This window comes from Hemitrygon akajei, unplaced genomic scaffold (genome assembly GCF_048418815.1).
Source record: "Hemitrygon akajei unplaced genomic scaffold, sHemAka1.3 Scf000034, whole genome shotgun sequence".
NCBI classification, from domain to species: Eukaryota; Metazoa; Chordata; class Chondrichthyes; order Myliobatiformes; family Dasyatidae; genus Hemitrygon; species Hemitrygon akajei.
Genome location: NW_027331920.1, coordinates 6,736,683 through 6,749,347, shown reverse-complemented (window position 1 = coordinate 6,749,347; position 12,665 = coordinate 6,736,683).

The window sequence follows — 12,665 nt, the reverse complement described above, 5'->3', positions numbered from 1 at the left end:
GGTGGAAAGGAATAATGGGCAAATGGGACCAGCTCATTAAAACAAGCTGGTTGGCACGAACAAGTTGGACCAAAGAGCCTTTGTGACCTCCTTTCACTCAACCCCTTCCCATCTTAATCCACCCCTTTCCCACACTGTCTCTGTCCCCTATTCATTTTTGTTCTTGTGGGAAGATGTCGATCTGAAACGTAGACTGTCCATCTCTCTCCACACATGCTGCCTGACCCGCTCGGTTCCTCCAGCATTTTGTGTCTGTTTGATCGGGAAATCTCTGCTCTCCGTCCAGCGGAAAGATATTGGAGAGATATTAGTTGCCCACCCGCTTCCCTGGGAAAGGTTTTCACGGGCTTTCCACTGGTCCTGGGGACTCTTTGTCCGAGTGTTCCCCCAATCTCTGGGGCAGCGCTGCCTGAGTCTCCCCACAATGCTCGGGGACTCTCTAATTCTCTGCTTCTCCCCCCAGTCTCTGTCACCCTGGATGTGGAAATGGCGAATCAATGGATCGAGGTGTCTGTGGATTGGAAGAGTGTGAGATGTACCCGGACCTGGAGAGAGCTCCCTGACACCGGGAAGAGATTCACAAATAGGGCTTGTGTGCTGGGATCGGAGGGATTCACATCGGGGAGACATTACTGGGAGGTGGAGGTGGCGGGGAATCGGGACTATCTAGGAGTCGCCGCAGAGTCTGGGGAGAGGAAGGGAGGGGTCGGTCTGAGTCCGGAGACCGGGTTCTGGGTCATCGGGCGGGTTGGTGACGTGTTACATCGGGATTGTGACGTGTTCCGTGGTCTCCCCTCCCCCGAGTCCCGTCTCGCTGCCGGTCCCATCCCCGGGAGGGTGGGAGTTTATCTCAGTTACGAGTCCGGGACAGTTTCATTTTACAACGCGGAGACCAAGTCCCATCTCCACAGCTTCACGGGGAAACTTTATCCTTACTTTGCGACTGGGGATGAAAACCAGTGGCTGAGAATCTGCTCCCGTTTCGCTCCGGGTCTGTAAATGGGTCGGGTCCTGGGACCGGCGTCAGGAGTAAGATCACTGTAAATGTAAATATGCGGAAAGTGAAATAATCATGAGATGAGAATTGTCGATCCATTAATTTTAACTCGTTCACCGCGTCCAACAACAGAATAGAATAGGGTCCTGAGCTCCCCCGGGTCCTACAGTCCACCCGAACTGAGACAGGTTAAATGGGACAAGTGGGGGTGGTGTTGACTGGGAAAGACAGTGAAGATTGTTCATTAAGTTCATCTGCCATTTCTTTGTCCCCCATTACTACATCACCAGCATCATTTTCCAGTGGTCCAGTATCAACTCTCATCTCCCTTTCACTCTTCATGTAACTGAAACCTAAACTTTTAGTATCCTGATTTATATTACTGGCCAGCTTGCCCTCATATTTCGTCTTGACCATTCTTATGGCTTTTTTCATTGCCTTTTGTTGGATTTTAAGAGCATTCCAATAATCCAACATCCCACTCACCTTTGCTACCTTATATGCCATTTCCTTAGGCTTAACACAGTCCTTAACTTCCCTTGTCAGAGACGGATTCCTACCCCTGCCATTTGAGAACTTCTTCGGTGGGACATGTCTCTCCTGCTATTCCCACATCCGTCAGCCTCCTCTGATAAGCCGTCATCCCTAGAGTAACATCCCAATACAATTGGGACGTTACCATTATTATATGCCTTTGCCTGTTCAATACTGTGAATTAATTTAAAGTCTGTCCTATAACTTAATAAAGTTTTTATCTGAAAACTATCAACCCCTCAAAGATTGTAATGAAGGCTGCATTTGATTTTTTTCACCCATATCTGCTTCACACTGAAATAGTATGTGTTTAAAAGTTTCATAATGACAAAATGTACACGACAGTGATATGAAGCAAGGTTAGCAGAGCTGGGACTTTTGTCTTTGGAGCGTAGAAGAATGAGAGGGGACTTGATAGAGGTCTAAAAGATTATGAGAGGCAGAGATAGGGTGGATAGTCAGTACCTGTTTCCCAGGGCACCAATAGCAAACACCAGAGGGCATAGGTACAAAATTAAGGGATGGAAGTTTATGGGAGTCATCAGGGGTAAGTTTTTTACACAGAGGGTTGTGAGTACCTGGAATGACTTGCCAGGGATGGTGATGGAGGCTAAAACATTAGGGGTATTTAAGAACCTCTTGGACAGGCACATGGATGAAAGAAAATTAGAGGGTTATGGGGTAGTGTGGGTTTAGTACTTTTTTAAGGATTATATGGGTTGGCACAACATAGAGGGCTGAAGGGCCTGTTCTGTGCTGTCGTGTTCTATGGTTCTATGGTCCTATGACAGAGAATGAAGTTTTCTAATTAGATACAAGGCATAATTAAGCATAGTGTTGGCAATTCTAAGTCGTGTCAATATCATTCCTTCCCTTCCTGTTTTAAGCCCTTCTTCCATAAACCCAACTTGTTTATGTATTCTGTAAAGGCATCAGTGCTTATGTCAATTTTCCTACAGATCTTGCCATAAGTCCTGAATTCTTAACCCTACCATCCCCTTAGCTTCTGATTTGCGAAGTGGAATGTCTATATCCACAGTTGAACTTCTAACAGGTTTTGTTGCTAAACAGTCAACCCCATCATTTCCCTCAACAGTGCGATGTGCAGGGCCCATAAGGTGCAGACATATGAACCGAACTTTGTATATGAAATAATGCTGATGAGTTTCCAACAGTCAATCTGACCTACTGCTAGAATGTCCTGTTTTAAGGCTCATCGAAACCGAAAGAGAATCTGAACAAATTACAAGTTTGCAAGGACCAATTTCCTCCACACACTGTAACCCTAAAATCAAAGCAAAGAATTCTGCTCCATAGACCCACAAACAGCTGGTAAGTGATTTCTTTAACATTACCTTCAACTCAGGCACACACAACAAATGAAAACAGACGCACCAACATTCCCAGTTAAATTATGTTTTAATCCATCTGTAAAAATGCTGACCGTATGATAATAACTTACATTAATATAATCATGAACCAACAGACTCTCAGGCAGAACAGAAACCAGTTGTGTAACCTAAAATTAACTACAGTCATTGGAAAAAAACAACAAAGTGAGGTTACCGAGAAAGCTACAGTGGAACATATTGTATCATCCAATACACCCATATTCCCAGCGTTATAAGAACCCAGCCACCCAGAACTGAAAGCATTCTTCTTGTGATGTTCCCCACCACCCTTTAGCACAGGATGTTCAATCCAATTTGTTAACAACAACTTCCACCTCTGTCCCTGTAAGGGCAATTGTCCCATTTCAACCAGTAAAGCCGAAACCTGACTTAACCACAACACAATCTTAAAGCACGAAATGTATCACACCCAAACATCATAAAGTTGAAGAGGAAGTTGATCTATAAACCACAAACATAATCAAGAACAGATCCAATTAAACAAACGAGATTGGTCAACAAATATTTTCATGTAACACCCCAGAATACTCACAGAGATAATGAAGAGTATTTAAAGTTTCTTTACATTTATCAATTATTTTCTGATCGGGTGCTTCCATTTCAGCTTATTATCCGTCCACATGTCTGGAAATCTTACCACTGACACTTTTTAAGGAGTTTGACCATATCATTTCCTATCAAGTATAGGTCCATTAATCCTGTCTGTAAAGCACATAACTTGTGTTTTTGCTACTGAAAGCTTAAATCCCATCTAGTTGCCGACTGTTCGACCTTATTAATTGCTAAAGCATCCTATATACAATAAAAGTGAAATTTCTACCTCTAATCCATAAACTTCCATCATCTGCATATAGTGATTTACACAATGAAAAACCAGTCTCAGAGAAAAATATTATTAATTGTTACGTATTCGGGCAACAATAATATAGATGAGTTAGGCAAGGGGTTTTATAACAAATAACACGTTTATTAAACACTGATAACAAACCCCCTTCAAATGTAAACAAACCCAAACAATGATCCGAGCTCAGCTGCTGACAGCTGGTCAGACAGTTCTTAATAGCTTTGCAGTCTCAAACAGTCTTTAAAGTAGTATTGAAAAAAACTCAGTTCTCCAAAGCGATATGCCGAATGAAAACAGTTCAAAGAACGATATGCCGACAGTTCAAAAGCTCACGGTACTTTTAAAAGGAGAGACTTTTTAAAGCGATTTAAATTCTCTTCCACGTCGATGTCCTTCGATTCCCAGCGTCGAACTCCCACGTCGAATTTTATTAAATATAACAACTTAAAGTGACTGACCTCTCTTCCACACTATTCTCAAACCCTTTCTGGTCATCCCAGGGGTCAACAGCGAGAATAGTCAACGAAATCCTTCCGAATGAGGATCACACAAGGTCGAAGTCAATCCATCGAAAATCGATTCTTCTCGATCTCCATTTTCCAAACTTTTCTTCACTCTCCCTTAGCAAAGAAACCGTTGGCTCTGACCTTTTAAACTTTAGGCGTTATATAAAACTTCATTTTTAACTAAACTGCGTCATCACATTAAATCACACAGTAACATGAAGTCATCTTGGCAAATCCAGCCACGAACTGCCCCACCCGACAGGGTGGGTCTTCCTTTTATACCCTGTAGACAAAACCTGTCACATGACCTCTACTGGCGGGAAAATGACATCACTCCACCATTACCTCATGTCCAGTATAACTTCAACCCCAGTCACGTGACAAGGGTACCACTGTCACGTGTCACGGGTACGTAACACCTCCCTCCAAAAAAAACATTTTTGGTCTATCAAGAACAAAAATTTTTAACAATTACTTACAAAAAAAACAAATGTATAAATCATATAACATACACAATACAGTACAGTAGGAGTGTTACAATAAAAAAAACCACTCCAAAAAAAATCATTGTACATTCAACATCGAGATAGACAATCAGCAACCACATTATCTTTACCTTTAATATGAGTTATCACAATATTGTACTCTTGTAACATCAAACTCCAATTTAACAATCTTCTGTTTTTTGTTTTTCATCTTACTCAGAAAAACTAACGGATTATGATCAGTGTAAACAATAAGTGGTTTTTGAGTTGTACCAACATATACCTCAAAATATTCCAAAGCTAAAACAAGAGATAACAATTCTTTCTCTATTGTTGAATAGTTTCTTTGATGCTTATTAAATTTCTTAGAAAAGTATGCTACCGGATGATCAACCTCATCACCCTCATTCCTTTGCATCAATACTGCTCCCGCAGCTTCATCACTAGCATCCACAGCTAATGAAAAAGGTTTTTCAAAGTCAGGTGCCTTAAGCACAGGTTGTTCACATATCATTGTTTTCAATTTTTCAAATGCTTCCTGACAAAACACTGTCCATACAAACTTTACATTCTTCTGCAGAAGATTAGTTAATGGAAGGGCAACATTAGGAAAATTCTTACAAAATTTTCGATAATATCCTACCATTCCCAAAAACCTTCTGAGAGTTTTTTTCCCCGTCGGAGTGGGAATTTCCAAAATTGCCTGAACTTTTGCCTGAACAGGAGCTACCTTACCTTGACCCACAACATAACCAAGGTAAGTCACAGTAGCATGTCCAAATTCACTCTTGGCTAAATTAATAGTCAAGTTAGCTTTTGAAAGCTTTTCAAACAATTTCTCCACCGCAATAATGTGTGCTTCCCAAGTATCATTTCCTGTTACTAAATCATCAATATAAGCATCAGTATCTTTCAAACCCTGAATCACAGAATTAATCATCCTCTGAAAAGTACCTGGGGCATTCTTCATCCCAAATGGAAGAACATTATACTCATATAACCCAGATGGAGTTACAAATGCAGAAATCTCTCTACCTCTGTCCGTTAGTGGAACACACCAATACCCTTTCAATAAATCAATCTTTGTAAGGAACTTTGCTTTTCCAACCTTATCTACACAATCATCCACTCTAGGAATTGGATATGCATCTGTTTTCGTTACAGCATTCACCTTCCTATAGTCCGTACAAAACCTAATACTACCATCAGGTTTTGGCACCATAACACATGGCGAACTCCAATTCGAGTTAGAATGTCTAATAATATCATTCTCTAACATGTATTCAATTTCCTTCTCAGCAAGTTCACATTTTTCCATGTTCATCCTATATGGATGTTGTTTAATAGGTTTGGCATCTCCAACATCTACATCATGTGAAGCTATAGTAGTCCTTCTCGGAACATCTGGAAACAAATCCTTATACTTAAAAATCAATTCCTTCATCTGTTGTTTCTGCTCTAGCTGTAAATGTGCTAATTTCTCATCCATATTTTCCAAAATAGTCGAATTAGGTAACCTAACAGAAACAATGTTAGATTTAGAATGAAAGTCAGATGAATCATCTATCATGTTCCCAGTTAAATCAAACTCATTCTCACTAACCACAACAGTCACAGTATCAGATTGTTTCTCAAAATATGGTTTAATCATATTTATGTGGCAAAGTTGTGTTGACCTTCTACGATCTGGAGTTTTTATTACATAATCCACATCATTAACTCTAGACACAATTTCATAAGGTCCATGAAATCTAGCTTGTAAAGGATTTGTCTGCACTGGGAAAAAAACCAACACCTTATCTCCAGGCTTAAACATCCTCATCCTAGCTTCCTTATCATACCAAGTTTTCATTTTCTCCTGAGCCAACTTCAAATTTTCCTTGGCTAAGCTACAAGCTTTATGTAACCTGTCCTTAAATTTCAAAACATAGTCCAACAAATTAGTATGCACTTCCTTACTAATCCACTGTTCCTTCAATAAAGCTAAAGGTCCTCTAACTCTATGTCCAAACACAAGTTCAAATGGACTAAACCCTAAAGATTCCTGTACCGATTCCCTTACTGCAAATAAAAGTAAGTTTATACTCTCATCCCAGTCACTTTCATTCTCCACACAATATGTCCTAATCATATTCTTGAGAGTAGAATGAAACCTCTCCAAAGCACCTTGCGATTCTGGATGGTATGCAGACGAAGTAATTTGCTTAGCTCCCAATTTATAAACTATCTGTTGAAACAATCCAGACATAAAATTACTACCTTGATCAGTTTGTATTTCCTTAGGCAATCCAAAATAAGTAAAGAATTTTATAAGAACCTTCGTCACAGTTTTAGCTTTTATATTCCTAAGTGGTACTGCCTCTGGAAACCTAGACGAAGTACACATGATAGTCAACAAATACTGATAACCAGTTTTTGTCTTTGGTAATGGACCAACACAATCTACAATAACTTTAGAAAACGGTTCACCAAATGCTGGAATAGGTTGTAATGGAGCTACTGGTGTAACCTGATTTGGTTTACCCACAATTTGACAAGTATGGCCCGTCTTACAAAACATCGCCACATCTTTTCTTAAACCAGGCCAGTAAAAATGTTTTAAAATCTTGTCCACAGTTTTCCTTACCCCTTGATGTCCACCTAAAGGCACACTATGAGCTAAAGTCAAAATCTCATTCCGATAAACTTTAGGAACAACTACCTGATAAACAACATTCCATTCCTCAATTGCAGGAATTGTAGGCGACCTCCACTTCCTCATCAACACTCCTTTTTCCAAGTAATATCCTACTGACACCTTCTCAATTTCACTACCTAGTAAAGCTTGTTCCCTTAACTTTACAATCTCAGGATCTCTATTCTGCTCTGCTATCATCTCCTTCCGAGACAAAGATAAATCTTCATAGTCAGACTTACTCCCAGAATCTTGTTCAAACAACGAAGGTAAGAAAGTTTCTGACACATCCTCAAAACTCGAATCCTGAGTTGAACAGTCATGAGTAACAACCTCATTCTGCACATCAATTTTTTTAGCCATAGCTCTAGTCACAACACAGGAAAAATCTGTGTTAGAATTCACCTCTGGTTCCTCTGACTCCATTGTCAAATGCACTTCAGGAAAAACTTGTCCACCTGCCAAGTCATTACCTAACAATAAAGAAATACCCTTCACAGGTAAGCTATGCTGTAATCCTACCTTAACAAATCCTGTAACTAACCCTGACTTTAAATTTACTTCATGTAAACGTACAGGCATAAAATCACTTCCAACACCTCTTATGTAATTTACCTCACCAGTATCACTCTCTTCATTAAACTTCAACACACTATCTAACATCAGTGATTGAGAAGCTCCAGTATCCCTAAGAATCTTTATTGGCACCAGAGTAGATCCTTCTTTCAAGGATACAAACCCTTCAGTTATAAAATGATCATATCCCTTTCTAACTTTGTCAGACTCTAACAAATCCTCATTTGTGTTTACCAAACCCTGTAACTTTACAGGTGCTTTAGTATGTTGCACACAAACATCTGGAACTGCTTCCTTCTCTTTCTTTTTCAATTTGAAACAGTTAGCTATTACATGGCCAGGCTTCTTACAATAGTTACAAATAAGACCAAACTGTCTTTCCTTCACAGGCTTTCCTTCCTCCTTACCTCTCTCATTAACCTCTAATTTAATTTCTGATTTACCTTGAGTCTCCATATTATTTTTCCTCTTAAAAATTCTACCCTGAGGAAATTTATTCTTATGGATTAAAACATACTCATCAGCTAATCTAGCACAGTCCTGCAATTTATCAGTATCCCTTTCATTTAAGTAGGTCCTTACTTCAACAGGAATGCTTCTTTTAAATTCCTCCATCAAAATCAGCTCTCTCAATGTATCATAGTCCCCATTTACATTTTTAGAAGAAACCCATCTCTCAAAACACATAGCTTTATCATAGGCAAATTCCACATAAGTCTTTTCCACAGACTTTTTCAAACTCCTGAATTTTTCCCTGTACGCTTCTGGGACCAACTCATATGATTTGAGAATATTTTCTTTCACAATATCATAATCTAATGCTTGCGCAGCAGTTAAAGCTGTGTAAACGTGTCGTGCCTTTCCTTTGATTACACTCTGTAATAACACTGACCATTTATCTTTCGGCCACTCTAACATCCGAGCAATAGTTTCAAAATGTTGAAAATATCTTTCCACTTCTGTTTCACTAAATGGAGGGACCAATTTAATTTCTTGGCTAGCAACAAACGGTTTTTTAGAATCAGCAGACTGTTCTACAGACCTTAATTTCTCCATTGCATATTCAAAATCTCTTTGCTTTTGCTCAATTTCCAATTTACACCTTTCTAACATCATTTGTTCAATTTGCAACTGCATCTCCAGATTACTTATTGGAAACGATTCTAAAATCGATTCTTCAAAATGACCCGAAGCCACATAGTGAGACGCGATCTTTCTCTGTATTACAGCTTTTGAAGTAGTTGGCAAAATCCCTTTAAGATGCAACCGATTAGCGATCTCAGACACTTCAGTTTTTTTCGCCTTCGCTAACAAATCCGCGACTGGCGAATCCAGAAACTCATCAATATTCATCGTTGCCGAATACCACTCACAAGCCAAACAAACAAAAAAAAATCGAGCAATCCCCGTTACCAAAACACCGACTCAAAATTCAAAAAGCTTACTAAACTCAAATAATTCAATTCCGGACATAGCCCCCATATTTATGTTACGTATTCGGGCAACAATAATATAGATGAGTTAGGCAAGGGGTTTTATAACAAATAACACGTTTATTAAACACTGATAACAAACCCCCTTCAAATGTAAACAAACCCAAACAATGATCCGAGCTCAGCTGCTGACAGCTGGTCAGACAGTTCTTAATAGCTTTGCAGTCTCAAACAGTCTTTAAAGTAGTATTGAAAAAAACTCAGTTCTCCAAAGCGATATGCCGAATGAAAACAGTTCAAAGAACGATATGCCGACAGTTCAAAAGCTCACGGTACTTTTAAAAGGAGAGACTTTTTAAAGCGATTTAAATTCTCTTCCACGTCGATGTCCTTCGATTCCCAGCGTCGAACTCCCACGTCGAATTTTATTAAATATAACAACTTAAAGTGACTGACCTCTCTTCCACACTATTCTCAAACCCTTTCTGGTCATCCCAGGGGTCAACAGCGAGAATAGTCAACGAAATCCTTCCGAATGAGGATCACACAAGGTCGAAGTCAATCCATCGAAAATCGATTCTTCTCGATCTCCATTTTCCAAACTTTTCTTCACTCTCCCTTAGCAAAGAAACCGTTGGCTCTGACCTTTTAAACTTTAGGCGTTATATAAAACTTCATTTTTAACTAAACTGCGTCATCACATTAAATCACACAGTAACATGAAGTCATCTTGGCAAATCCAGCCACGAACTGCCCCACCCGACAGGGTGGGTCTTCCTTTTATACCCTGTAGAAAAAACCTGTCACATGACCTCTACTGGCGGGAAAATGACATCACTCCACCATTACCTCATGTCCAGTATAACTTCAACCCCAGTCACGTGACAAGGGTACCACTGTCACGTGTCACGGGTACGTAACATAATTATAATATAAAATAGTAAATACTGCCTGTGGGATCCCAGTCTCTATCTCATAACAACCTGAATATAACTTTCCCACCCATACCTGACACAAAACGTTCAATTAAAACAACTCAAAGTTAGATAATCACCCCTCCATCCTCATTTCCACAATTTCATAAAAATTCTTTCCTTCCATAAATACCATCTGCCTTTTGAATAGTAAAAGTACTGCTGTTACAACATCTGTATTTAACTATGCTTTCCTAATATCATCTTCCAAATATAAAAATGAATTCAATGTCATACTTGCCCATCCATACCTTTACAAGACGTACAAATAGAAACAATCAGAAAAAATTGTACAATAGCCCTCTCAATTGCATTTCCAAAAATTAATCAAAAGTCCATCCTTCAATAAATATTATTTGCCTTTTCAATATCAAAAATATTGCTATTACTACATCTTTAACTGTACTTTCCTAATATGATCTTCCAAACCCAAACTGATTCCAATGTTATTTAAGGCAGAGATTGCTAGGTATCTGAGTAGCCAGGGTATCAAAGGTTATGGTGAGAAGGCGGGGGAGTGGGACTAAATGGGAGAATGGATCAGCACATGATAAAATGGCAGAGCAGAGTCGATGGGCCGAATGACCGACTTCTGCTCCTTTGTCTTATGGTCTTATTCTACCGTTCCAAATTCCCCTCTGATAAAAAGTGAAATTACCTCTTTTATCGAAAATATAATTCAAACACTCGATTACACATACATTCCACAAGTTTACATAAATGAGACTTTAATGATATTGGTCTACAAGAAGGAGGATCAGACGGGGAGATCCAGGTTTTAGAATGGGAACTACTACAACCATTTTCCATGAGAAAAGTAGATGGCCAAACCTCCAAATACGATTCAGAAAGTTAATATTTTCACAAAAGAAAATTACGTACATACCTGTTGAATTAAGATTTTTTACAAGTTCATGATACATTTTATTCCCATTCACAACACTATACTCTGCCCCTTTCCTTATAAAACTGACAACACCACCCCTCTACCAACTAACCTGTCAAGCCAAACGACAATATAATCCTGCACAGGAATAAAACTTAAGATGTGGAGGTTTCCTGAACAGATATAACATCGGAATAATCTGACAAATCAGAAATAAACTGTGAGCAATAATCAGGCTTCTTGCATTTTACTTCAATATTTCAATCCCATTACATATCTTCACAAGTAGACTGCGATGCAGAAACCCCCACAAATCAGAGCTTCATTCACAACATCCCACATAACACCAGTTACACCAAGATACCTTTCTGCAGCTTTCACAATAATTTTAATTTCCTCAGTAGGGTGAGATGTCTGATCAGTACAATTCACCACATTGGTTATAAACATCACAAACTTCATTTTATCCAGCAGTGAAGTATCTTTGGTGAGAGAACTGTGATGCCGGCATATATCCACTGACGTCACAGTCTGTTCTCTGAGTGGGATCACTTTATCCAGTTTACCTGCTCTGCTTGCTGTACTTGTCCTTGAACAGGCCCTTCTGCTCACTGTGTTGTTCTGAACCAATTGAACTGGTCACTTCATGCCTTACTAAACCAATCCCTGCTGCCTACACAAGGAACACATCCCTCCATTCTCCTCACATCCACGTGGTATCTAATAGCCTCTTTCACATCTGCCTCCACCACCACCCGATGTTCACTCCAGACACCCAACACTATGGGAATGAAAAACAAAACTTGAAACGCAAATCTCCTTTAAACATTCTGAGTCTGGTTTTTAACATCTTTGTCTTTTCTAATTGCTTTTTTTTCCAACAGCAGCTATGCAGAGAGAAGATACAAAATGCACTAAATTACAAAATACTTCAATAGTGCAAAAAGGACCAATGAGGATGTGTTTCCCCTTTCTCCTGAAGTGCATGCCCACTGGCATTGGACATTTCCTCTTCAGAGAAAAAATCCCGGCTGTCCACTCTGTCTGTGTCTCTCACATTCCTGTAAACATCTGTCAGACCTCCCTCAGCCTCTGCCACTCCGGAGAAAATTACCCGAGATTGTCCAGTCTCACTTTATCCAGGCAGCATCCTGTTAAGCCTCTTCCACTCACCATCCAAAACCTCCGTATTATTCCTGCATTCGAATGCAATTCCCCAGATGTGGTTAAACTAGAGATTTATACAACTGCAACATAACTGCCTGATAATGGAACCACTATCTGGGAGTTATGAACTCGGATTCCAAGATCCCCCTGTAGATCAACACAGTCTAATCTCGCCCC